The sequence below is a fragment of the Varanus komodoensis genome, unplaced genomic scaffold (assembly GCF_004798865.1).
Source record: "Varanus komodoensis strain SLA01 unplaced genomic scaffold, ASM479886v1 scaffold6_2, whole genome shotgun sequence".
NCBI classification, from domain to species: Eukaryota; Metazoa; Chordata; class Lepidosauria; order Squamata; family Varanidae; genus Varanus; species Varanus komodoensis.
In genome coordinates this window covers 3431361-3458474 of record NW_025336346.1, presented here as the reverse complement: position 1 = coordinate 3458474, position 27114 = coordinate 3431361, and the positions used below count along the sequence as shown (strand labels likewise).

The 27114-nt window shown below is 44.4% G+C and overlaps 1 protein-coding gene and 1 non-coding gene across 3 annotated transcripts in view; one reads left to right on the top strand and one right to left on the bottom strand.

Moving 5' to 3' along the window:
* The window catches only part of CACNA2D2 (calcium voltage-gated channel auxiliary subunit alpha2delta 2), a 658873-nt gene that overhangs the window by 266515 nt on the left and 365244 nt on the right, over positions 1–27114 (top strand). The window lies entirely within an intron of this gene.
* On the bottom strand, positions 13430–13502 carry TRNAV-AAC. The gene has a single exon. It is a non-coding gene; the product is annotated as a tRNA-Val (tRNA).

Genomic DNA, 27114 nt, shown 5'->3' with positions numbered 1-27114 from the left:
TCTTTCAGTCAATGAGAAAACTATTCCCACTTAACTGAGAAAGGCATTAAAATAGTTATCTAAAACAAGAACAAAAAAGGGGAGGGGAAAATAGGACTAGGCAGGGACCAAGTGCAGAAACAAGCCAGGATGAGGAATGGAGTTGAGAGATACAGTATATAGGGGAGCAGGTAAAACAGAAAGTAATGAGAAGAGAAGAAAGGAAGCAGCAAGAATGCAAAGGATCTCATGCTAGGGTCAGAGTGCCATGATCATTGGTAGTTGGGTCCAAGAGGGGAGGCAGAAAGAAAAGCTGCTAGAACAGTTTCCAGATTTGTTTCCACCAGAAGCAAAAAAGTGTTGAGTATAAATCAATAGGGCAGGGAGATGTAATGAATTCAAGGGAAATGCAGTTCAGAGTCACAGGAGATAATTATGCTATAGGTGACATGAATCTAGACCCCTGTTCAAAATGCATTTGATTAGGGTAGATAGTTTGCATGCAGTTGTATGCGTATGCTAGGCAAAATTGTATACAAACATGCAAATTAGGAAAATGCATATGGCAATACATGTACATTTTTCGTGGACAGTTTTTGAAGATTCACAATCGCAAAATCTTCAGGACATCTCAGGAAAAAGGGTTATGTCACATGTTAGAAGAGAAAGGGGGGAATCGTTTTTCTACATCCTGTGTCCAGTCCTAAATAATAAAGAAGCATTCCTTAACATTCTGTAAGGATGGATTTTCCTTTGGAGAGCTCCGCATACAGTAATTTTGTTGTTTTTTTTAAAAAACCTCACTACTTGCACTTACCTTCTGCCAACTCCTACCTATCTTTTCTTCAGTGATGTATTTCTACTGGGGTTTTGCAGTCAGGAATGCATTAAGCCTGGGGAACATTTTAAAGCCTGCCATAAGTAAATAAATCAATCAATAAAATTCCAGATCTTTCTAAGGAAACACTATAATTCTGCTTTCCTGGACTTGATATTCAAGTGACAGCCACAGAGCTCCAAACTAAGAAGCCTTACTGTTTAGCACAGCTATGTGCTATGTGCTATATTTTCTTATCTCTAGTTGCTGTGGGAGGGGGGAACCTGAATGTTGAAAGCCTCTGAAAAGAGAGTATAAATAAAGCACAGATACATCTCACATATGCCTGCAAGTTTTCTTTAAAAAATGGATATTTGCCTGTGCGTACACACAAAAAATCTGGATAGTGTGGAGGACTGTTGGGTATTGTTTGCCACGGGAATGCCCCTTTGCAAGCTATAATGATAGAAAAATCTGTGCAGACACCAGACTCTGGATTCTGCCCCAGCTCTTTGTTGTGGTCAGTTTGGAGCTCTCAACACACAAAAGAAGGTAAATATTACCTGTGTAGGTATGAATAATTTTAATGCATGCACACTCATTTTTGCTTATTGCCTAATTTTTCAGTGACTGTAATAACAACCTTTGCCCTGATAGCACAAAAAGAAAAAGAAACGAAACGAAAAAACAGGCCACCCTTAATGTCTATGCAGAAGAGCACCCATGAAAATGGTAGTCAATTGCTCTCACTCTCTTTCTTCTGATGAAAATTACTGGAAAAGTTGCAGCACCCCAGAGAGCAGTCTTAGAAGTACAGATTTGGATTCTTCAAAAGCCTTGCCTTTCTAAATTGTGGCATTCCAACCCTTATATTTCATTGACACTGCTGAAAAAGGGACTGATCCAGAGCAGCATCATGTGAACAAAACAAGCATGTGGAGTCCGGGTCACATTAAGAAGTGAAAGCTTGTACTTGTTAATTTTAACAGTGGAGTTGAGGCAGCTGGCATGGGTGGAACACTGTCTGGAGCTGGCAAAAGGAGCCATTGATGACAGTGATACAGCCTCATAAAGAAGAGAGGCACAGTAGGGTTTGTTAGCACATACCCAGCATCCCATTTTAGAGACTCAGAAGTCAACACCAGAACAAGCTAATGCCCCTGTTCATTCTGTTTCTCTGAGTTTCCAACAGTGCCTAAAACCAGATGCTGAAGAAATGAGCATGAGAAGAACACTCCCTATGGCTCATTCTAGGCTAATTGGCTCTGAAAGTCCACGTTGCAATCCCTGAGAAGTATACAAAGAGGAACACTTGTATTCTCATGACTTTTCAGAGTTGTCCACTGGTCTACACATTCATGTCCCTGTTCTTCTTAAACAAGGTTATACTATTAATATTGTCCAGTCAGGATCGAACCCAAACTCTGAGCACATGCTTGGCATTCCAAAGATCTCAGGTCTTCCCCACTTAAAGGGATTTTTATTGAGTGAAAAGGATCTTAAGAGGCAGGACCTGAAAATGATCCCTTCCTGATACTTAGAGGCATATGGTCAGGCAGAGTATGTTCACATAAGTGGTTAAAAGAATTTTACTACTTGTCTGAATTCAGTGAGTGGTAAAGTGTTCTTCACCATTTGGCAGGAAGTTAGAGACAGCCAGCCTTCCCCACAGTTGCTTACATAATGTGATCACTAATTACCACTTGGAAATCTATATTCATCTTTTGGGTCCTTTCATTAAAGGCTCTGAGTCAATAATTTGTGCCAAGGTTACATTAGTGAACACTGAGCAGAAGCCCTTTGAAATTTAGGAGGATTTGGGGGAACTATTTATTTAGTCATTCATTTTATTTATTTATTCTGCTTATATTCAACTTACGTGCTAAGAGGCTTTTGTTTTTAGAAATTGAAGTGTTTCTTATTCTAATTTTCCCTTAAACTTGTTCCTCTTCCTCTTCCTCATATTAAACTATGGATAGCTGTACAATAGAGCATTTGTGGATGAAATTCAAAGTTCTTTTAATGCCTTGGTCTCTTTCAGCTTTCTAGCTCATTGAAACATTATGCGAATTTTTTACATTTCTTGGAGCATGAAGACTCCTCATTATCCTGTTGGTTGCCAGGCATATGATCTGCTTACTGATGCTCTACCAATGCTTGATGTTAGGCTTTATTTTCACCACTTCCTCTGTTTTTGGTCACTTGTCTAACAAGAAATTACTGCTCTAGGTCAAAAACAAAACAAAGCAGAAATGAGAATATAGAATTGTGATAAACCATGCAACCCTTCAGAGAAGTGTTATTCCTCTTCTATAACCTATCACACCAAGAGTCTCTGTATAAAGCAGTTGAAATGGATTTAGAGTTGCTCCGGCTCGCCTACCCTAAAACATCTCAACAAATTAGTAGCTGCCATTATTAACTGGATGAACACCACTGTAGGACTTGAGCATCTTGTGAGAAAGATCTGGTGTGTGTACCAAGTTGCTTCCTTGCTGACTTCGAGTCTCTGCTCATCCCACTCCCTTTATATTTAAGAAATACCTGTTTAACAGGTTAGCTGAAAATGCCAAGGCATGAACATGGCAAGATTCATTTGGAACCTACCCAGAACAGAGCACATTAGAGTATGTTAAGCAGAAAAATATATTAATTAATAAAAATGCCAAAACATAACTTTGCAGTTATTTAAATGAATACACAAATAAAGAAAATGTCCTAACACTTAGCCCTATTTATTTATCTATACAGGTATGTATAGGCCTCCTATATATGTAAATTTATAAATGTGCCCCAGATGATGTAACATGCATGTGCTTCCTCCCCTCTTGCAGAAGTTCAGTTCTAGGAAGCAATTGTTGGTCAAAATGTCTGTAGCTTCCCAGCAAAAGAGCATCGTGGCTTTCAGAGATCATAGCACCAGCTCCAGGCAGAGATGGAAAACCTGGAGATCGGAGGCCAGACAGGCCCTTGATTTATTGGAACATTCCTCCGCAATGGACACAATAGCAAGCCCTTCCTCAGATTGTTAAGAAAGTATGAAAGAAAGATCACTGCTGCTTGCAGTATGTTGCCCCCCAGCCAGCAAAACAGGTAGAAAGGAATAGAGGGGTCCGGATGACCAAAAGCTCAGACTTAGTGGTACATATGCATTTTCCTACTCATTTATATGCTTTTTATGTTAGTTACTTGGCTTTAACTTCCCAAGGACCTTGACCGAAGGGGAGAGAGAATAACGGGGAGAGAGCAAGGAGAGGAGCCGAGCCGTGCCGTACCTGCAGCCTGGGGGCAGGCCCCCCTTGTCTGGCCCTTTGTCAGTGGCTGGAGCCCAGGCTGCCCACTGCCTGCCTGACACCACAGCCGTGTCCCCACCCACAGCAGATCACTGCACAGCAGAGCCATCCTCGTTGCTCTCCTCCCCGACTGCCTTCCAGCACAGCCGTGACGTGGCATCAGCTGGTGGCAGCGAGCAGCAGCAGGACACTAGAGGGAGAGAGCGAGGAGAGGAGCCGTACCACACCTGAGCCCTGGTGGCAGGCCGACTCTGCCTGGGCTTTGTTCCGTGGCCGGTGCTCAGGGCAGCAGCCTTGGGTGATGCCAAAGGGTGGTGCTAAAGGGCATTGCCTGCTTGGCACCTGTTCAGTGCCATTCTGGGACCAGAACTCTTGGTGGAGGCAAGGACAATCCCACAGCAACTGCAACTGAAGTATAGCAGCTGGTTTTATTACTTATATGTGTTTTATTATGTCATTGGATGACTTTGGGGAGCTCAGGGGTGCCCCCATTACTTACAAGGATAGGGAGAGGTATGGCTTGGGGAATTAACTAGTCATTATAGGAGAACAGGGATATCTCTCTATTGTCCCCATTTCTGGTTCTTCCCTCAGCTGGATAGTTGTTGGCAGCTGTACCAGCCTGGTTTGGTGCTGCTGGTGTTGAATGCAAAATCAGTCTGGAATAAAATCTCCCTCATCCATGATTTGATTGTGGATCTGAGGATGCTGATCTGGCTTGTATTATGGATATCTGGGGGGATGAAATGGGAAGGGTTGCCCTCTCACAGTTGTGCCCACCTGAGTACTTGGCGCAGCACCAACATCGCCTTGAGGGTTGGGGTTGGGGTAGCCATGGTCTGGAGGAATACGCTCTCTTTCTCTCCCTCTAGGCTTCCTGTTTACTTGAGGGCAGGTCTTGAGTGTTTGTAGCTTGTGTCAGTTGCTTGCGACAGATTAGGGATTCTGCTGGTGTGCTGCCCACCCCGCTGCCCATCAGACTCCCTGTCTGAGCTGTCAGAGGTGATCTCAGATTTGGTGGTGAGAACTCCCAGAATGATTGTTCTGGGAATCCCAACCTCCATGGCAGGGCTGCTTTATCCAGGGTGGCTCAGGTTGCCTCAACATGCCATCTTCCCAACACATAAAAAAGGTCACACCCTGGACTTGTGTCCCCCCCCCCCCGCCCCAGCTGGACAGGAAGATGAGGAGCTGGAAGTGGGGAGTTTAACATTGACAGCCTTCTCATGGTCAGATCACTTCCTTCTGAGATGTAGGCTCTCAAGCCTTTTTTCCTCTCTGCAAGAGTGGGGGACCCATTAGAATGGTCTGCCCCCAAAGACTAATGGATCCTGATGGTTTCTAGAGAGCTCTGGTGGAATTTCTAACTGATATGACAGGTGTGCCGGTTGAAGTTCAGGCCACTTTGTGGAATGCAGAGATGGCCCAAGCACTTGATATGATCGTATCCAAGCACCCTCTTCCCTTGAGCAGAGCCCAGTCAGCCCCTTGGTAAATACCAGACCCAAGAGTAATGAAACAAGAGACGACTAGAGTGCAGGTGGAGGAAAACTCATGATGAATCCAACTGGACATGGCTTACAGCCCATTATCAAGCCTATTCTGTGGCAGTGAGGGTAGCAAAGGGGCAATTCTTTTCCACCAGCATCACATCCTCTCAGTGCTGTCCAGCAGAGCTTTTCCCAGTGGTTCATGGTCCTTTATGAACTGGGCTAGAGAAAGACACGTGGCACCCTTGGAGCTTGCTATGATGAATTTGCACAGGACTTTGAGGATAAAGTCACTCAGATGCATCATGAATTAGACTCCACATTTAATACAGTTCCATTAATAGAGGCATCCAGAGCAGCATCTGGTCCAGTTTTGTTGGATATGTTTCATTTATTGAGGCCTGAGGATGTGGACAAGGTGCTTGGTCAAGTCAAGCCTACCACCTGCATGCTAGACCCTCGCCCATCATGGCTCATCCCTAGAATTAAGGAAGGAATGTGTATCAGGGTGCAGGAGGTCATAAGAGCCTCCTCGAAAGAGGGAGTGGTTCCAGCCTCTTTAAAAGAGATTATGATTAAACCACGCCTGAAAATGTACTCTGGACCCAGAGGGTCTACAGTCATCAACTATAGACCTGTGGCCAATATCCCTTTTCTGGGCAAGGTGTTCGAGCAGGTGGTGGCTGAACAGCTCCATGCACTCTTGGATGAAATTGACCATCCAGATCCATTTCAGTCAGGCTTGACTTCGAAATGGAGATTGCCTTGGTTGCCCTGTGGAATGATCTTTGCTGGGAGAGAAACAGGGAATGCATCCCTGTTGGTTCTCCTGGACCCCTCAGCAGCTTTCAGAACCATCAACCATAGTATCCTTCTGGATAGGCTGCTAGAGTTGGGCATAGTAGGTGCTGCTTGGCAGTGGTTCCATTCCTACTTGACCAGCTGATTTCAGGTGGTGGTGCTGGGGGATTATTGCTCTGCGCCACGGCAGGTATGCCATGGGGTACTGCAGGGCTCTGTTTTATCTACCATGCTGTTTAACATCTGCATGAAACCACTGAGGGAAGTTATCTGGAGATATGGGCTTACGTCTCATCAATATGTGATGACACTCAGCTCTACCTCTCTTTTACGTCTAGTCCAGGTGAGGCAATGGCCATTCTGAATCAGTTTCTGGACCAGATGGGGGCCAGTAAACAGAGACTCAATCCAGAGAAGACAGAGGTGCTGTTGTTAGGCAGGTCCTCTGTCCACTCAGGTGATAGTGAACTGTTCTGGAGGGGGTTGTACTCCCCCTAAAGGGCAGAGTTCATAGTTTCAGGATCCAGAATTGCCACTGGAGTCACAAGTGAACACGGTGGCATGCAGCACCTTTTATCAGCCTAGGCCAATTTGCCATACGTCCCTAACTGCACAGGCAGGGTCTAGCAGCAGTGACCCATGCTCTGGTAGCCTCTTGTTTGGATTACTGCAATATGCTGTACATGGGGCTGCCTATGGAAACAGTCCAGAGAATTCAACTGGTCCAGAGTAGGACACTTAGGCTGCTAATGGGGACTGGCTGTCAGGAGCTTATTACACCAGTCCTGTTTAAACTGCACTGGTTACCAGTTGAAGTCTGGACCCTATTCACAGTGCTGGCACGGACACTAAAAGCCCTAAATGGTTTGGGACAAGGCTATGTAAAATAATGCCTCTATGTACCCAGGCCCTGAGGCCTTCATCTGAGGTCTCTAAAGGAAACAGAGTGTGGCTACTACAGGAAGGGGCTTCTTGTTTGTGGCACCTCAGTTATGGAACCAGTTCCCCAAAGACGTGTGCCTGGGGCCCTCCCTTAATTTCTTTGGTGCCTGGCAAAAAACTTTTTATGTACCCAATATTTTAACAGTTAATTCTTTTCGTCATATTTTATGTTCTGCTTTATTTCATAGTGTTATTTTATTGGTATTGCTTTAATTCCTCTGCAATGATTTGGTTGCAGTTGCTGAAAGCTTGTTTGGCTTGTTGTGGGTACGCAGGGTTTGCCAGGTCTGTGCTCAGTTTGCTGTGGTCATTTTTTTTCTGATATGTTGTTGTTACATATTTTAATTCTGCAGACCATCCAGGGAGCCTTTCTTGGCTAAAAGACAGTATAGAAATTTTTGCTTAAATAAATAAATTTCAGTAGCAGTAGCAGAACCTGCAGCAGCTTCTCTCATAGGTGCAGCAAAAAAGTGGCAGAAAAAGCTACCATGGAGATACCCTTTTAAATAAACACACTGCAGCCCATTGATATACTCTGATATTTAGTGGTTGGCCTTTGGATGTTTGTGTTCCAGTCCTTCCTTATTCCTCTCATCCTTTGAAGGACCACTTCCAGAGGGATGATAACCTTTTGCCTGCAATGCTTGCCTCGGGCATGCTATGGCGGCGTAGCCTGACGCATTGCTTTTCTTACAAGAAAAGACCCAGAAGTCTTTCAGCATAATATTGATAATTCCCATTATCACATTATAATTGATTGTGGTAATTACTTTAAATGTTGGTAGTGTTTCAAGATTGATTTTATATATTATTATCTGGATCATGTATCTTATTTATTTATTTTATTGTATTATTACCCTGAGACATTGTGAAATGCGGGGTATAAAAGCTCTACACACGCTCTCTCTCTCCTCACTCTGGGGAGTTGGAGAAGAAGGTGGACTCCACTCAGGTGCACTGACAGGCAACTGGATCAGGCCCATCGTCCTGTTCTGGAGTGAATGTGCCCTCTTCCACGCATTCACCTGCCAGCGTTATTACTGGGGACTAGTTCTAAGGACTATTGTTCCCAGCCAGAAATGACAAAGGCCCTTGTCCTCCTCAGAGCAGTCTGGATGGAAAGCAGGGAGGCCGTGGCCCATTGTGGAAGCAGAAGGGATCTGAGCAGTTCTGTCTTCACAGTCACTCATTCATTGCCTCCACTCTTTCTTCATCCTAATGACTCCCCCGACCCTTTTTATTTTTTAGTCCTTATTGCTTAGTTTCTTATATAGGCTAAAAATTGGCAAAAAGCTTTGCTTGCTCAAATTAATGGGATTTTAAGCTTAGGCTGTATGAGCTTTGTTCATACAGAAACATAAGCAAATAGAATTGCTCTCATCCTCTTTGCAAATAAATTGGGCTGTGAATGGCAGCGATTGAATTCTCCTTTGCACTTTCCAGGGCTGGACAGAGAGGGTAAAAATGCAGAACATGACACTGTCAGGTTGCCAAGGAGCACAATTTGTTTCCCAACTATAGCTCATACTTCAGCCCATGTCTGGCATGGATACATCTTCAGCATCGCTCCCCCGCAACACACACATTTCATTCCTTGTTCCTAGGAGAAATCAATATCATTCCCCCAAACAATAGCACAAGGCCTTAAGGAGATATTGATCTATAGCTGAGTTGGTGAGGGGAGTGTTTGTAACATAGAGATGCTCTTTTGTAACTGAAAGATAATTACCAGATCATAGGAACACTTGCTGAATAGGACGACATTAAATGGACATCAAGGTGACGGCCACCAATGCCCATGAATGAAGCACTGAAATAACACTTTTCTCCTGGGTCACTGCCTGAACAAAAGTTCCTCCTCCCTTTTCTTCTCTGCCCTTGCTGTTCATTCCTATCTGCCTGATACATTCTCTCTCCCTCTAACTTCTTTTCTTAAGTCTTTCTGCTTTCTGTTCTCTTATATATTATCTCCTGCAATTTGCAGGGCTTTTATACACACAGGTTTTTGCATCAGTAGAAAGAAACTAATTTAAAAACTCAGCATTTTTACCATAACTATAAAGAGAGATACTACAGGCACCACATTTTAAGAGATTCAAACAAAAATTAAAAATGCATTGGCCTGTGCATTACAGTTGAATTAGGGGGAAAATTTACTAGACCAGTCTTTCAAAATGTGAGTTGAAGTTTGTTAGGGGGACTGGGGTGGTAACAAATGCTTCATTTTCCAAGGCAAGCTTAGCGACTCAAACTATTCCCCAAACATCCTCGTTATTTAGCTTGTGTGTTCCTGTTCTTTCTTCAATATGCTTCTGGTTCCATCCATATTTTTCCTTTAAACAAGACTTTGTCTTTTTGGGAATAGTCATCTCAATTATTTTGAGTCATTTACATTTGTTGTTACAAAAATAGATAAAAACAATGCACACTGCAAAGTAGAGCAGTAAAAGAACTAAAAGTCAGGTAGAACATGCAGACTGAATGCCAGTTTGGATCATCTGTTGAACATGTTAATGTCATGACATGATATAGGCAAATTTCATTTCATTTGCCTATATGTCAATGCCAACTCATCAGCTGAGTTAGTGCTTTCATTGGTGCATCCTATTCCAGAGTAATATCTGAGAAATCACTGTGAAGTTCTGGTACTTTACAGAAGGCACCTCTGGCACAGGTGCTAAGGGAGGAAAAGACAGCGTACTTGGGGAAGTGGGTTGTCCTTTGTGACCTTCCTGGTGAATTGCAGGATGGTTAAGGCAACTTCTCAGTTATTCTCACTCTTATAGGGATCCATGAGAATTTTGTTTCCATTTGCAAATCACTTGAAAATGCCCAGTTCACAATTCTGAGTGCAAATGAAAGCACTGTTGTCTTAACATAGAAACAGCAAGGCAGAAGGGACCTCCTGAGCCATCTAGTCTGACCCTCAGCACAAGCTGGCTTTGCTCATATAATGTCCAATATGGGGGTGACCAATCTTTCCTTGAACCCCTGCACTGATGGGGACTCCACCACCACATGTTTTCCAATTCCAAATGTGCATATTTTAAAATGTGCACTTTTTACAATGCACACTTAAAATTGTGCATTTTTAAAATTTGCATGTTTATGTTTTAACCAGTGGGGGGAAAGTGCACACTTTTGAAAAACATGCACTTTTCCCACTGAAACCAACCAAAATAAAATTGCAAACAAAAATAGGAGAGAGCAAACCAAGCCTTGAATTCAAGTTTGAAGAATTTCATCAAGCTTGAGTATCCCTGATTCTCCCATCCCCACCCTCTCTCCATATCGCTATCATTAAAAGTATGCAATCTTCTTCTAGTTTAGTTCTCAGTACTAATGAGTCACATCTACTTTTGTTGTAAGATTTTAGCTTTCCCCGAGGTCCCTTGCTTTTAAACTTCAAGCATGTTATTGCCACATAATTTGGGAACACAGTATACTAAATAGGATTCCACTGACAATTTTGTAATTGAATTAGAAGGAAAATCTCTGTTGATTTCAGATAAATTTGTGTGATAGGAGGGCTCTGCCCCTACCTGGGCTCAGAATCTCAGTAAGAGATGATTAAAAAAAAAAAAAGGCTTAACCTATGAGAAAACAGAGTTCAGTTGAACATCAGCTGAAAAATACTAATGGCTGAATAGTCAGACACTGGAACCATAGAAACATAGAAAACAGAGCAAGTCAGAAGGGGTCTCCCAGGCCATCTAGTCTGACCTCCGGCACTAGCCAGCTCCGCTCATGACATGCCCACCATGTGCATGTCCAGCCTATCTTTGAACACCCGCACTGATGGGGCCTCAACGACCTCTCATGGAAGCCCATTCCACACCCTCAGGATCCTAACTGTCAGGAAGTGCTTCCTGGCATCCAAATGGAACCTTGGACTGGGTCCTGCCTTCCTCTGCAGGGGAGAACAGGTCTCTACCCACGTCTATGTGACATCCCCTCACATACCTGTATGTCGCCAACAGATCCCCTCTGAGTCTCCTCTTCTCCAGGCTGAAGAGACCCAGTTCCCTCAGTCTCGCCTCATACAGCATCCCCTGCAAACCGGCCACCAACCTTGTGGCCCTACGCTGCACTGACTCTAACCGGGCTATATCCTTTCTGTAATGAGGGGCCCAAAACTGAGCGCAATACTCCAGTTGCAGGCACACCAGAGTCGTATAGAGTAATACCTCTCTCAATCTAGAAGCCACGCTTCTGGCTATGCAACCAAGGGTGGCATTCGCCCTCGTAACCACCACATCACACTGCTGACTCATGTTTAGCCAGCAGTCAACCAGCACCCCGAGGTCCCTTTCACAAGTGCTGCTCTCCAGCCACTTGTCCCCTAACCTGTACTTATGACACCTATTCCTATGCCCCAAGTGCAAGACTTTGCACTTATCCATATTGAACGCCATCCTGTTGTCTCCTGCCCACTTCCATAGTCTGTCCATATCCTTTTGGATCTGGAGTACCTGCTCCTCAGTTGTGGCCACTGCTCCAGTTTTAGTGTTGTCTGCGAATTTGATCAGCAGACTGTTCACCCCCTCTTCCATGTCGTTAATGAAAAGATTAAACAGGATCGGCCCCAGGACAGAGCCCTGGGGGACCCCGCTTGTCACTGGCTGCCATCCCGATGATTCCCCGTTAATGGTTACCTTCTGCTTTCGGTCAGTCAACCATGCCCTAATCCACCGGACAGTGCTTTGGTGTATCCCAAAACTCCTCAGTTTTCCACCAGGATATGATGGGGCACTTTGTCAAAGGCCTTGCTGAAATCCAGGTATACCACATCCACTGCATCTGCTCCATCTAGCCATCTCAAAACCTTGTCATAGAATTCCACCAGGTTTGTCTGACAGGACCTGTTTTTGTGGAAGCCATGTTGTGTGGCTGTCAGCCTCCCTTCCCTATCTAGCATCACTAGATCTCTCTCTATTATGAGCCTTTCCATTGTTTTTCCTACAATGGACATAAGGCTAACCAGTCTATAATTCCCCGTGTCCTTTCTACTACCCTTTTTGAAAATTGGGACCACTGATGCCACCCTCCAATCCTCTGGAACTTCACCCGTTCTCCACGAGGTCTCAAAAATGGAGGCCAGCGGGCGTGAGAGAACCCCTGACAACTCTCTAAGTACTCTCGGGTGTAACCCGTCAGGGCCTGGCGCCTTTGTAACGTCCAATGCCCTGAGGAGCCCCTCGACTTCAAGGGGGGTGACTCTAATCTGTGCCCCTAAGTCCCCAGCCTCATCTAATCTCCTGTGCGGATATCCCCCGTCCTGCTTTGGGGAGAACACAGAGGCAAAATAGTCATTTAGCCTCTGTGCCTGTTCCCACATATCAGTCACTGGCTCTCCTTCCTCCTTATTTAATGGTCCCACCACTTGTCTCCCCTTCCTCTTCCTATTTACATGCTGAAAGAAGCCCTTTTTGTTGCTCTTGATATTCTTGGCAAGTCTCAGCTCGTAATCAGCCTTAGCCTTGCAAAGAAACCTTCTGCAACGGGCCTCCTCCTCCCGGTATACCCTTTTGTCTATTTCCCCCAGTACCCATTTCCTACGGAGGTTCCTCTTTCGTCTAATCCCTCTAACCACCTACTTTTGCATCCATGGCGGTGCTCTCCTCCGCCTCCCCACCTTACTGACTAGAGGTATCGTCAAGGCTTGCGCCTCCAAAACCTCCTTTTTGAGTGCTATCCACCCCTCCTCAACTCGCTTACCTTCCAGTAACCTATCCCAGGAGACTTTCCCCAGTCTGGTCTTCAGTTGGCCAAAGTTGGCCCTCTTGAAGTCCCAGCTTCTAGTGCTCGACCTGTTGCACGTCCCCAGTCCCCTGATCTCAAAGCAAAGGATGGAGTGATCACTCGCATCCAGAGCTCCCCTAATCTGTACCTCATCTATCAGCTCCTCCCTATTGGTCAAGACCAAGTCAAGGATGTTTTCCCCCCTCCTCATCGCCTCTCGGACCCTCTGTGTGAAAAACCCTCCCTCTGTTGCTTCTAGGAAGCAACATGACCTGGCTGTCACCGCCAAGTGAGTCTCCCAAGTAATATCTGGGGGATTGAAATCTCCCATAATTACTGTGTCTCTCCCCCGAAACAATGCCACATGTTTCCGCCCGGTTTCGAACTGGGGACCTTTCGCGTGTTAGGCGAACATGATAACCACTACACTACGGAAACTTCCACCACCTGGAAAAACCAGCACCCCAGCCACCTAGAGAAGTGTGGGAGTCTCCATGGTGGGAGATAGTGAAGCAGAGACTGGACAGCCATCTCTCAAGGATGCTTTAAATGAGATTCCTGCACTAAGCAGAGTGTTGGTTGTAAAGGCTTGCATGGCTCCTTCCAGCTCTGTAATCCCGTGGTAATAAATTGTCACTGGTTGCACTTGACCAAATGGTGGAGCCCTGCTATGAGACGCATCGTTCATGCCTGAACTGTACTCCCATATATTTCTGAAGAGCATTGGTAGGTGAACATTTGCAAGTGTGATAAGCATTTGTTCCTTGTAAAAGAGCTTTTCAGTTAACCATACATCTGATGTCGCATAGTGTCGTGAGCTAGGTGTTCCCTCCCCAGCAAGAGAGACTCTCCAGCACTTCTTGTAAGCATCTTTAGTCTACACAGAAGTCTCTGAGCATACACAAGTCTCTGAGCATACACAAAGTAAGTTGGACCCTCTCTGCTCACCTTTACCCAAAGCTTTGCTTATGAACCCTTCGGGGCCTGTCTTTGGAAGGAGGGGCATTGTGGAACCAAGCCTACCTGGTTCTGCACTCTGAGCCCCTAATTGGGCCAGCCTGCAGCTGTGGCTACAGGCCCTTAGGTCCAGCTGCCGTTCTCCATCCAAGTGACTGCCCAATTCCAAATTCCCTCCCTCTGGATGTTTTCGTCCATCTTCTCCTTCATTCCCTCAGGGGGTGAGACCAGGCTCCATGGGGGTCCTTGAACCACTTTCTTCCAGAGCAGGCTCAGACTGGTACTGAGAGACTGGGGCTGCAGGTGCAGGCCTGCCCATTGCAACAACAATTCCATTATCAGAAAAAGTTCAGAGCGTCATCTGGTTCAACCAGATCCACATCATCCTCAGACTCTGAGCTTTCAGCCCCACCAAAACGGTCAGTTTCCCATACACACCTGGGAATCTTGCCAGAGCACACACACATGACATATAGTATTTTAGACACAATCATTTATATTCCAATAGGGGACGGTAATTACAGATTATCCTGGAGCCACTCCTTCACTTGCTAGCTGGCCCACTTGAATGCAATTATGAGTTAACTCCTTGTCTGTGCCATTGCCCACGCCTTTCCCTGCCATCTGCTTCTTTGAGAAGATCCACTAACAAAGTTCAGCAAGTGTCATCGACTTGGTCTTCAGATGATAAAGTTGCCTTACAAATGCCTTTACTACATTTATGCCAATGTATTAAGTGTTTCTTGAGATACTCCTGAGCAGTTTCAGTGCAAGGAAAGAGTCCTAGAAAGCACAATGAAATGCCTTCTAGCAAGACTATTTAGTATTTCATCCAGCCTTCCAGCTATATCACATCCTGGAAGGGCATGGGAACCTGGCAGTGGGGTGGCTTTGAGAGGTCCAGCTGATAGGCACATGTATCTGAGGGATGTCCAGTTCAGTTCACCAGCAGCAGGTACTCATTTGGCAATAGTCTTTTCTCCTCCATTGTGGTTTCCTGGTTGTCCAGCTCTCTAGGCTAAAGCCTCTATCATGTTAGCAGAGACACTTTCTAAACACAGCTTATGTCTAGGTAGCATTTAGGGATAACAGAATTACATTAAAATCTCACAGAGTTGATCACTGTTTTTGCAACATCATAAAGCAATGGTCCTGTTTAAATGGCACACTTTTCCTGTTGTTCAGACTTCTCTAGCAGTTTTAATCATTATTATGCTCTTTGAATGGACTAAGAACACTTAATTTGTAGTAACAGCGAGCCTTCTGGGATGCCTGTTAGGGGCCTTTGAGGAGGTGTCTGTGCACCCAGGTGTTACAAAGAGCACATGTGTCCATTGTATTGCTTCTGTCTGGATCAACTCAGTATCAGTAAAATCTGAATGTGTCTTCCTTGTAAATTCAGGAAAATATTATTAGCATTTTGTTTGTTTCTTATATTCTATGGATTGAAGGTGCATGATACAGCAGCTGCACTCAAGCTAGGCTGAGACTGGTTGGTTCCTAGATGGGAGACCATCTGGGAACCTTAATTAAACTGCCTTGAGTGCCGTGATGGAAGAAATGTGGAATATAAATGTAATAATTAGGTTGCAATCTGATAACCACTTACCTGGAATAAGTCGCATTAAGTGGATTAAATCCGTATGCATAGGATTGTGCTGTTAGTTAATTTATATACAGTATATAAGCACTCTCTAGTTGGAATATAGTTGTATACTCCTGGTACGGTTTTGCTTATTCATATCTGTTTGCATTTGCTTCTCATGAGATGAATCCTGCAAAATGCTGCTTTAAAATCTTATTTTTTGCATCAAGTTTGTCTGAACATTTCCAAGACTTGCTTCATTTGATACTTCTACAGAAATGTTTAAAAATAAAGTAGAAATACTAGGCCTGAGCTGGAGCTAGAATGGGACACCAGATGGGGTCTAACTAGTGCCTAAAAGAGAAGAACCAGTATCTCCCATGATTTGGAAGTAATAGTTCTGTTAATGCAGCCTAAAATAGCATTTGCCCTTTTTGCAGCCACATCAAACTGTTGACTCCTATTCAGCCTGTGACCTATAACAATTCCAAAACCCTTCTCACTTGCAGTACTGTTGAGCCAAGTTTCTCTCATCTTGTAACAGTGGTTCCTTTCCCTAGTTGTAGTACTTGGCATTTGTCCCTATTGAATTGCATTCTGTTTCTTTCAGGCCATTTCTCTAGCCTATCAAGATAACTTTGAATCTCGTTCTGTCTTCCATGTATTAGCTATCCCTCTGACTTCTGTGTCCTCTGCATTTTTGATACATATTTCCAGCATTTCTTGATCCAAAATGTTAACAAAAACATGGAAGAGCACTGGGCTCAGGACTGAACCCTGCAGTGCTTCACTTGTTACCTCTCCCCAGTTTGAGTTTCCCAGTTGGAAAAGGTGCCATTGCTTAGCACTCTTTGGGTCTGATTCTGTAGCCAACTGTGGATCCCCCTGGTAGTTGTTGCATCTAGCCCACTTTTAGCTAGTTTGCTGATCAGGATACCATGGGGTACGTTATCAAAAGCTTTGCTGAAGGCAAGATAGATTATGTCCGCAGCATTCCCACCATCCACCAACAGAGTTACCTGATGCAAATTAAATCAGATTAGCCTGGCAAGATTTGTCCTTGATAAATCCATGTTGGCTTCTAGTAATTACTCCATTGTCTTCAAGATGCTTGCAGACTGACTGCTTTATTAAATGCTCCAGAATTTTCCTAGGAATTGATGTCAAACTGACTGATCTGTAGTTCCCAGGTCCTTTCTTGAAGGTAGGGACAACATTAGCCCTTCTCCAGGCACTTCCCCTGTCCTCTACAATTTTCAAAGATAATAGACAGTGCTTCTGAGAGTTCTTCCAGCAACCTCTTCATGACTCTAGGATGGAGTTCATCAGGGCCTGAATATTTGAACTCAGTCAACCCAATTTAGATGATTCTTGACCATTTGCCTATCAATCTTGTGCTTCCATCCTGCTCTTTCAGCTTGTACTTCCCCTTCATCAGGGTCATAGTTCTTCACGATGTCTCAAAGGTAATGGACAGTGGTTCTGGGGTTCTTCTGGCCGTCCCTTTACTATTCTAGGATATAGCTCACCAGGCCCTAGAAATTTGAACTCATTCATAAATTGGATGTTTTATTAATGAATAAAATTTGTTTACTAATCTCAAGCTTCAGTTCTGACCCTTTAGTTTCCACTTTTATTTCTGCCAGGGGTGTCATAGACTTTCTTTTGGGAAAAGATGGAGCTACTGCCTTTTCTTTGTCATCTGCTATCAATTTGCCCTAACTGAGAAGCTGAACCACCATTTTTTTCTGTCTTGTTGTCACTTAGTATTGGTATTGCTGTTTCAACATTTTACATTGTATTTTCTCATCATGTATTGAGCAGTATAGAAAAGTAGTAAATAAATCAGACTTCTTAAGATCTGAAACATGGAACAGGCATTCACTCTTAACAGTTAACAGTAAATAGACATTTACAAGTCATGCCTGCACTTGCAATAGGAATTCAGTGTATCATATGATGTTTTCCCTTAGAAACAGCAGGTATATTCCATCTTGCTAATTATGCTGTTTCTACTGTACAACTATTTTAACAACAGAGAGTCTTGTGGCATCTTAAAGATTAATATTTTAAAATTATTATTTATTTCTATGCTGCCCAGCAGCAGAAGCTGTACAATTAACAGCATAAGCTTTCATGGAGCAGAGTCTTAAAGTTTACATGATAATAAATTTAGAGAGCTACAAAACTCAGTCTGGTGCAACAAAAGTAACAAACATAACCCCTTTGAAAATCATTGCTTTTTTATGTAGATTTAAACTAGTATCTTTGTTTGATGCTGAACTTCTAAAGAATTTGGGTCATGTCTTATTTGGTGATAAGTTCTGGAGTTGCCGTCTTTATACCCTTGGCATACTCTGTCGCAATTTCTATTCTCTTCTGCCTTTGGCCAAAATCAAGGAGGGACAGATAACTAGGAAGCAAAGGAGAACGTAAAGAGTAAGTTGCAATGCCTGTGCGTCCTTGCCGGCTCCTTCTGCGCATGCAGCTTTCAGCAGGCCTGTCACACTGGCGTTAAGTGCCTGCCATCTCCAGGCAAGTATTGGCTTCACAGCCCGACCAGCATGATTGTGAAAATAGCAGCAAAAAGGAAACAATGTCTCTTAAATAGGCCATTACTGTTCTTTAATACAATCTTGACACTTTAAAAAACCCTTTTTTAAATATTGTTGCTGTGTTTCCAGCTGTTAAAATCAGCCATATTTAGTTATCATAATAACCAAATGCAGTGGTTGATTTGAGCAGCAGGGAGAAGGCCCCATTACTCAGAAGGGTTTTTAAATGCTCACGTTTTCTTCATCACAGTGGTACTTTCTTGCCTATTAAAAAACTCTTTATAGTTTTGGCATCTCTAGCCTGGAAGCCTGATCCGGCATCTTCCTATTGGCTCCAGGCCACTGGAAGTGCTTAGCAACGCTGAAGTTCTGCGCGGCTTGAACAAGATGCTGAAGAAAGATGCTTTATAGGCATCTAGTAGGAAATAAAATGTGGGGGAAGTAATGCCCTACCAGATCTTGAAAGCTTCAAAAAGGCAAGCCTTGTTTTCAAAGAAAACCTGTGTGAAAACTGGGTTCAGTTGCTCTTGAACTGGCCCTCTGATACTGAGCCAGACAAAAGCCAGCATCCAAGCCCAGCTAAATAAAATAGGCTAACAGCGCAAGTCAACTGAGAAGTAAGCCTGACTGAATTCAGTGGGACATGATCCCAGGTAAGTGTTGATAGGATTGCAATCTAAGTCAAATCTGTTATTTATTTCTGTACAGACCAATAGCTGAAACTCTGAGTATTTCACAAGTCATAAATTACTAGCTACGAAATGCAGATAATAAAATACCATATCAGATTTCAGTATACAGCATTTTGAATAATTTAAACAGCTCAAATAATGCCAGTAAAGTGTTCATACCTGGGAAGAAGGGGTGGGCCTCAGTGAAGAGATCATTCCATAATTGGGAGACCACAATGAAGAAGGCCTTCTCCCTTCCTGCCAGCCTTCATTGGAGGAAGGGCTCACATGTCAATCATGGTGTCTGGGTAGAGACACTCCATCGGGTAATGCAATCCCAGGCCATGTAAGTTAAATCCTGAATCAGGCTCAGAACTGTACAGGCAGCCAGTGAAGGCCAGGATTGGTGTTATATGCTTAGAACTTCTGTTCCTGATTATTAATCTGGCTGTTGTCCAGCGCAGGGGAGGAGAGTGGGCCTGGACAAGCATTCCCATGGGACACCAGCTGCATCCAAGATGATTATTCAGAGGAAGAGGAGGAATGTCTCAGCAAGATTGGGGAGCTTGAGTTGGCTCAAGGTTCTGGGATGCAACAGGAGGAGGAGGGGATGATTGTCTCAAGAGCTTCTGTGTCACCATGTTGTGCCATTTCTGAGAGCAGCTTGAGTGGACAGCCTCTGGGAAAGGCTGCAGGTGTAGGTCAACCCCTCCCCTTCCAGCTGGACCCCACGGCATGGTGCCAGCAGATGTGAGAGGCCCGATGAGATGAGCAGCAAGCAGAGAGGAGCCCTCCTCAAAGGAAGGGGCACAAATGTGCTCATAAGGAGAGTTTTGGGAAATAATCACTAGATTTGGTTCAGTGAATCACTTTGTGTATGCTAAGACTCCTTTTCATGATTTGTGTTTGGAAGCAATAGCATTTTATAAGCCAGAGGGTGGTGGTTGTTCAAAGGAGAAAATGTGGCTTGTGACAACTGTCATATTTTGCCAGACTGCCACTTCTGAACAGTCTTCAAGCCCATGTTCAGCCCTCAGTTTATTTGCACACATTCAAGCCATTATCACAGGCAACCCACATCCTCACCTGATAAAGGTGAAAAACAGAAGCAGAACTGTGTGTCATCAGCATACTGATAGCAACACACTTCCAAACTCTGCATGACCCTACTCAGCAGTTTTATCTAGCAGTGAATTGCACAGAAGGAAAAAACCCAAACCTTGGCAGATCTCCATGCTGGAGGATCCAGGGGGCTGAGTAATATTCCTCACCACCTGTGGAACCAGCCATCCAAGCAGAAGTGGAACCATCAGTCATCCTAAAAAGATATCATGGCTGATGGTGATAAAAGCTCCTGAAAGACCCAGAAGTAATAACAGGGTCAGACTCTCCCATCTCTTTCCCGACATTATTTGGAGTAACCAAAGCTGTTTCCATGCTGAAGGCCCACTGAACTCCAACTGAAATGATCCAGATAGCCACTGTAAAACCATAGTGCCTGGAGCTGGTTAGGGACCACCCACTCATGGACTTTGCCTAGGAGAGGAACATTTGACACCAGTAAATATACTGGAAATTAGCAACTCCTAATTAGTGGGTTCATGTTCTATGCTTAGTTTGAATTATGTCTCCAATGCTACCATAAACCAGATGTGGGTTTTTGTTTTTAATGCTTGTTGGCAACTCACATTCCAGGTATCTGCAGTTCTTTGAGATATTATCTCTGATTTATAATTTTATTCCTTATGCATGAGCTTCTTTAAACATTCCACATGGCTTTTCAGGATATCTGGAAGCCATAAGCAACATTAAAAGTAATAAAAGAAAGGAAAATGTAGTGAACCTGCAACTGGAAGAGGGCAACTGTTGTGCATCTATCAAGAGGAACGAGCTGTAGTAGGCTTAAAGCGATGGTTGATAGCATCACAGATACCAGGTGCTTCTTCAGTTGTGCCAAACAGATCAGAGATGCTCCAACAGCAGTGTTTCATCCCCTTGCCATAACCCCATGACATCAGCCCTCTTTGATGGGGGTCTGTGACATTCCCCATTTCGGAATGAAGAGAAGCCAACGAACTCTCTTTCCTCATTTGTTGTCGTCCACGTACTGTGAGTGTTAGAAATTCCTCTCTTTGGCAGGCACTTTCAGAAGTCTAAACTTTCAGAAGCTCCAGAACTGATTAACCCGTTCTTAGATTCTATTTGGAATAATCACCTGAGCTGATATTCTGAATACCAACAGGGTTAGTTAAGCTTGGTCACATGGTGGATTTTCCTGTGTGTTACTCTCCCCAACCTTGCTGGAATAACTTCTGTCAGTGCTGATTGCACACAGCATATCCAGCCAATACACAGTATTGGAATAGGCTGGCAATTTGTAAAGATAGTCAGATTGCATATGACATTTTCTCACATTGCAGATACCACATGGGAGGCTATTTGAAAGGCTTCAGGTTTCAACTTTCTCCAATTGTTTAAATTCAGTGTTTGGCCCATCCTGCTCTGGAAACACTATCAATATTATTATTATTATTATTATTATTATTATTATTATTATTATAACATTTCTATGCCGCCCCTTGCCGAAACCTCGGGGCGGCTTACAACATGATAAAATACATTGAAATACAATAGTACATAATAAATTACCATTAAATATAACAATACAAAAAATACATTGATTTACAAATACAAAATTAAAATTATCAGTATAAAATAAAAATATAGGAGGAGAAAGAGAAGGAAGAAGAAGTTGCCCAGGCCAGATCATATGTTTTAACAATTGAAATGATGTTTAAATAAAAAGGTCTTTACCTGGCGCCGAAAAACCAGTAACGACGGTGCCAGGCGGACCTCTTTGGGGAGTGAATTCCATAGGTTGGGCGCCACCGCAGAGAAAGCCCTCCTCCGGGTACTTACTCTCCTAATTTCTTTCATGGAGGGTTCCCGGAGAAGGGACTCTCCCGCAGATCTCAAAGGGCGGTCGGGCATATACGGACGTAAGCGCTCGTGCAGGTAGCCAGGACCCAAGCCGTTTAGGGCTTTGTAGGTCATAATCAACACCTTGAATTGGGCCCGGGCTTCAATGGGAAGCCAGTGAAGCTGATGGAGGACTGGAGTCATGTGAGCATAACGCCCCGTCCCCGTCAGCAACCTGGCAGCTCTATTTTGCACCAATTGAAGTGTTCGGACTGTCTTCAGGGGAAGCCCCACGTAAAGCGCGTTACAGAAGTCTAGGCGGGAAGTCACCAGCGCGTGTGTCACCGTCGCCAGGCAGTCGTATTCCAGGTAGGGGCGCAGCTGATTAATCAGCCGAAGCTGAAGGAAGGCGTTCCTCGCTACCGCTGTCACCTGAGCTTCCAAAGAAAGCTCCGGGTCGAGGAGTACACCTAAGCTGCGGACCTTATCCCTATTCACTGTTTCCATAGTGATTTCATAGGCTATCTAAAAGTGTGCCCTTGAAGAGCAACTAGAATATTGCTAGACCTCTATGGCTCTTGTTTAAAACAGCAGAAAGGATGAGGCATGGAAACTATTGTGAATATAATGGCAATGGATTTGATTCAGACTAAGTTAGTTCCACAGAAATCAATGAAATTAAATCATGACTGTTTTCATTGATTTTGATGGGATTTAAATTCTAATTCAGTTTATTGTATTTTAGGATGCAGAAACTATGTTTCATAGTAGGAAAGACTAGGTTGCCCAAACCTGATTAGGCTGTGGCCATACTTGTGTAAATGCACAAGTCTAATAACACAGAAAATGAAATCTGTGGCATTGTCATAAGCCCCAGTTCTGGGGCTCCACATTACCCCAAGTAGCACCTAGATGTGGACAGTCCACATCAGAAGGAAGCCGTTACAGCCCGCCTCTGTGCCTTCCTGGTCCGAGGACATGGATCGCCATGAATACTCGACTCTGAGGATGGCTGTGCCCAGCTGTTTCCTTCCATCATTCTTGCAGAAGCATGTGGCCACGGACACAGGCCCTTTAATAACTGCAGCCAGCATTCAGCATCATTGGAGCCACTGGAAGGCAGACAGCTGCCTTAAGACCTCTGGTGCCCTCCCTTTACTCAGCTATGGGTGAATACTCCTGCCATTCCCTGCCACGGGTTCAAGCGGACAGAGAGTGCTCCAGGCTTCATGCCCAGTCAGGACAGCGTTCTGCTTCACATCCTGTTCCCAACCTGCATCCAGCCTGTATGGCACATCAAATGCATGCTGTGTGGTGGGGGAGGGGCTGGCAAACTGGCAGTGGGTTGTCCCACAGCGCATGCTGAAGAGAGATGCCTCATCTTCCTCCTGTGGCACTCACACTGCAGCTGCAAATTCAAAGGAACCAAAGGCAGAGCAGTGAAAATGTCCCTTAATCTGGCTGCAGCCACTGATGGAGTAGCTCAGGCCTGGAGCTGTAACATCAGCTTCAAGAACAGGTTTGTGCTAATGCAGGGATGCTTCCTGACAGACCTACAAGCTATAGAACAGGGGTGCTCAACCTTTTTGAATAGGGGGCCAGTTGAAAGGTGCCAGGGATGGGCGCGGGCTGCCAAGGCAGTGTGGGCTGGGGGCACGGACCGGGCCGGGGGGGGCACGCATGCAGAAAGGCAGGGGCACGCATGCACAGAGATCCTTTTCTCCCAGTGAATCCAAAACGATCTCCTTGCGAGCAAGCTGGCACCTCGCCATGCGCACACACACACGGTGAGCTATGGCGGGCCAGATCAATGGGCCTGGTGGGCAGGATCCAGCCCACGGGCCGTAGTTTGAGGACCCATGCTATAGAATAAAGCAGGAGCTCATTGCAAAGGTAAATTGTCAGGAATTGGCAGGTGCCCCCCCCCCCAGGGCAGTCTTTCTCAACTTGGTGCCCTTCAAATTTTTGGGCTTTCCGTCTCCTTGGCCCCAGTCAGCACGCTCCATAATCCTGAGAGCTGTAACACAGAACATCTCTGGTGTTGCCTTTGAGATCAGTCGGGGTGGTATAAAAGAAAAAAGAACACCCACTTCACAGTTAGTGTGTGGTCAAAAGTTAAATCTCCTGGCATAACTAAGCACTTTACCTGGACCAAAGGGACCTGGAAACAGACTCTTTCTAGGGTTTCACTGTGTCAAATCCCTTGTCGACATATTATCCCAAGCCTCCACTCTGCTGTAGTGTGCCCCTCGGAAAGGTTACATTCAAAGAACAGAGGATTGTGGGTAATGAGATGCAAATTGAGAAGGAGACAATAAGCCCGTATTGCAAGTGTTTGTGGCGAGGGGCTAGCTTTTAAAAAGTCAGCCTGATTGCCTCTCTGGTAATTTGCATAGCATTAACGAGAGGTATTTTCTTTTTAAACTTGAACTTTTTTTCTTCCAGAGGTCACCTCAAACTAATTACATCCCCAGTGCTGCTTCACAAAAGAGGCTCCATGGATGTGATTACAGGGTTTGAAGTGCAACCAGGAGATTTCCCAGTACTGAGGGTGGGAGGGGGGAAGGCCACTATCCATGTGAACTCGGCTAGCTTTTAATGCATAAATTCAGGTACTGTAATTATAGGAGTCTTGAATGTGGTTCTGTTTATGTGAGCTTTGGAATATGGAGTTTGTGTCAAGTGCAACAACAACAGCGCTATCCAAAGTTCAGGCCTCATTGAAAATAAACAAAAGAGTCCATCCTCTAATCATACATTTGCCTCATGCCAAGTTCCAGTTTCCAGCTGAGAGCAATTTTATGCTGAAATGTAATGTAGCCAAGTTGAAATGAATTTCGGATTCTAATGTAGGAGCATCATCCAGCTCCTAACAAATGCAGTGTTTTCTTGGACTTGAATTCATCTTTATGTCCATCTATCTCCAATCCTTTCCCCAGTGTACAGATTGTAGGATTTTAAATTTTGCCCAAGTTAGAGCTGATGCTATGAAAGAGGATCCATCCAAAACTGATGCTGAGGTAGTACTTTGATTTCACTGAACAATCTCTGTCAGAACTATCTGTAAAAAAAAGAAAAAGAAAAGAAAAAAGTTACACTGAAATGTGAAACCCAAGTGTGGGAGACTGGGATTCCCACCTGCTCTGCTTCAGGTTTGGCATTCCAGTCTAATGGAGTTTTCTACAGCTATTCCTTGGTGGACGAAGAAAAACAAAAACTAATGCTGGAGCTATAGAATTGTAAGCCCTAATACCATAACGCAAGTTGGACATGATTCTTGGAAAAGCTGTATTTCGGAAAGCTTGTAGTCTATGGGAGGTGGACTCTGAAAAGGATTTCAGAAAATACTGAGAAACAGTTATATCTTTCTTGGGACCAACCCAAATGTTACCACCATATATACTGGTGTATAACATGGTCCTTGAAATCGAAAGTAGTAAAGCAAAGCTGGGGGTTGCTTTAAACACCAGGTGAAAATTTTCCCTTACTGTAGTTGCATCATGAGCCTCGTGTGACTGCATATGTACAGTCACACACCTGGTCCCAAGTCCAGCACCTGCCCCACGCATCACCCATCTTTGTTAGGGGGCAGCACACCATTCTGTGCCTGCTGCAGTTTCAACCAGGAAGGGCGGTGTTCCCCACATGGTTGTCTGTCTAGAAGTTTGCAGCTGACAAATACCCATATGTACTGGCATATAAGATGCCTTGCGAAACTGATGATAGCAAAGCAAAAATTGGGGGTTATCTTATATACCGGACATAGGATCAACACCAGAAAAACAGCCCAAAATATCAAGCTTGTCTTACACGTGACTCACCTTATATGGTGATATATACAATAAGTCAGGAGCAAGCTTTGGGGTTCCCCGGAATGATTCTTCAGTCTTGGTGCCAAAGGAAAGGGGTAGGTTGAGGAGAGGAGAAAAAATTGTGTATTAATGCTTCAAAGCCTTGAGATAGAGCACTTGGAAGAGCAGTGCTGACCTGAGCCGACTAGTTCTTTGAGGAGTTAGTAGGCTGCAGGTTGCACTAACAACTACTTGAACAAAGAAGCAATAATGGCTGCCCTATTATTATTCTTGCCACTATTATTGAATCTAGATATTTAGCCATTACTGTTCCTTTGGCCATAGCTTATAGCAGGAATAGACAGCATCCGAGGTTCTGGGGCCCTCCCTCACTCCTGATCCCCACATAGACCTCCCTTCTGCTGTGGAAGGTGTTACCAGTTGCAGCACCCCAAAACACCCCAAGAGTAATTGGCCAGAGAAAGGCCCCAAAAGTAGTTGGCCAGAGGAAGGCCACATAGTAAAAACACCACAGTTATACTGTCCCAGAAGGGAGGGGGGATAAGAACAAAATGAACTTTGTGTAACCCACAGCTAACACGCTAGCCTGACCTCGAATACGGTAATCAAAGGGACAGTAGAAACTGGCTCTAGCTGCCATGAAAGTTGCAAATGTGCAGGGAGTAAGAACATGGCAAGCCTGTGTGAATCTCGAGCAGGTAAGAAATAGACATGGGAAATGTCTGGTCCTTGACAGAAGAAAGGACTCTTTCTCCAGCACGGGAGGGGGTGCATACATTGATGTATCAATGTATTAGATGTGTATTAGGTGACCTAATTGGTTACCTAGGGTATAAAACGCATGTACTGGGGTGCAACTTTTGAGACACTGCTTTGGGCTGAATGTCCTCTTTCGTCTCCCTTTATTCTATAGTGCACTAGAATAAAGCTGATTTTAGCTTTAAGTCTCGTCTCAGGCTCTGTTTGGCTCAGGTCTGGGGTCCACCCGGGTTTGCCCCAGCTGTTGACTGGCTCAGTCCGGTAACAAAGGGGTGGCTTGGGCCACACTGTAGGCCATGGTGGCCTAGTTGATTGCTATGGGTAGATGAGTGTACAGTTGGAGTTTCTAAGGTAGCACCCTCAGGCAGCTGTAAGACACTTCATTGCGGTTGATCTTCTAGATACAGATACCACATTTTGGAGCTTTGTGAAGGCTGTGGAGGGTGGAGAGACATTTGTGAGTATTTTGTCGGCCAAATGGTCTGTGTCCTGGTGTGCATATGCCCAAATTACACAATAGGTTAAGGTTTTCTTTTAAAAGATATATTCTCAAGAATAACTGGCTACCAACGAATCATTCCATATGGCACACCTGAGCAGTCATCAGTTGGCCCTTGCTTACATGTAACACAGTTAACACTTCCCAATAGGTTACAGAAGTAAAAAGCTACAATACTGTGATCTTTCCTTCCTGCATACCAGAGCAGAAAGAAGATCCTTCTGAAGATTCTGGGGAGAAGATGGGGTGCTATTCCAGAGAAGAGGAGGAGGATGGGGTTCATGGGTGTGAAT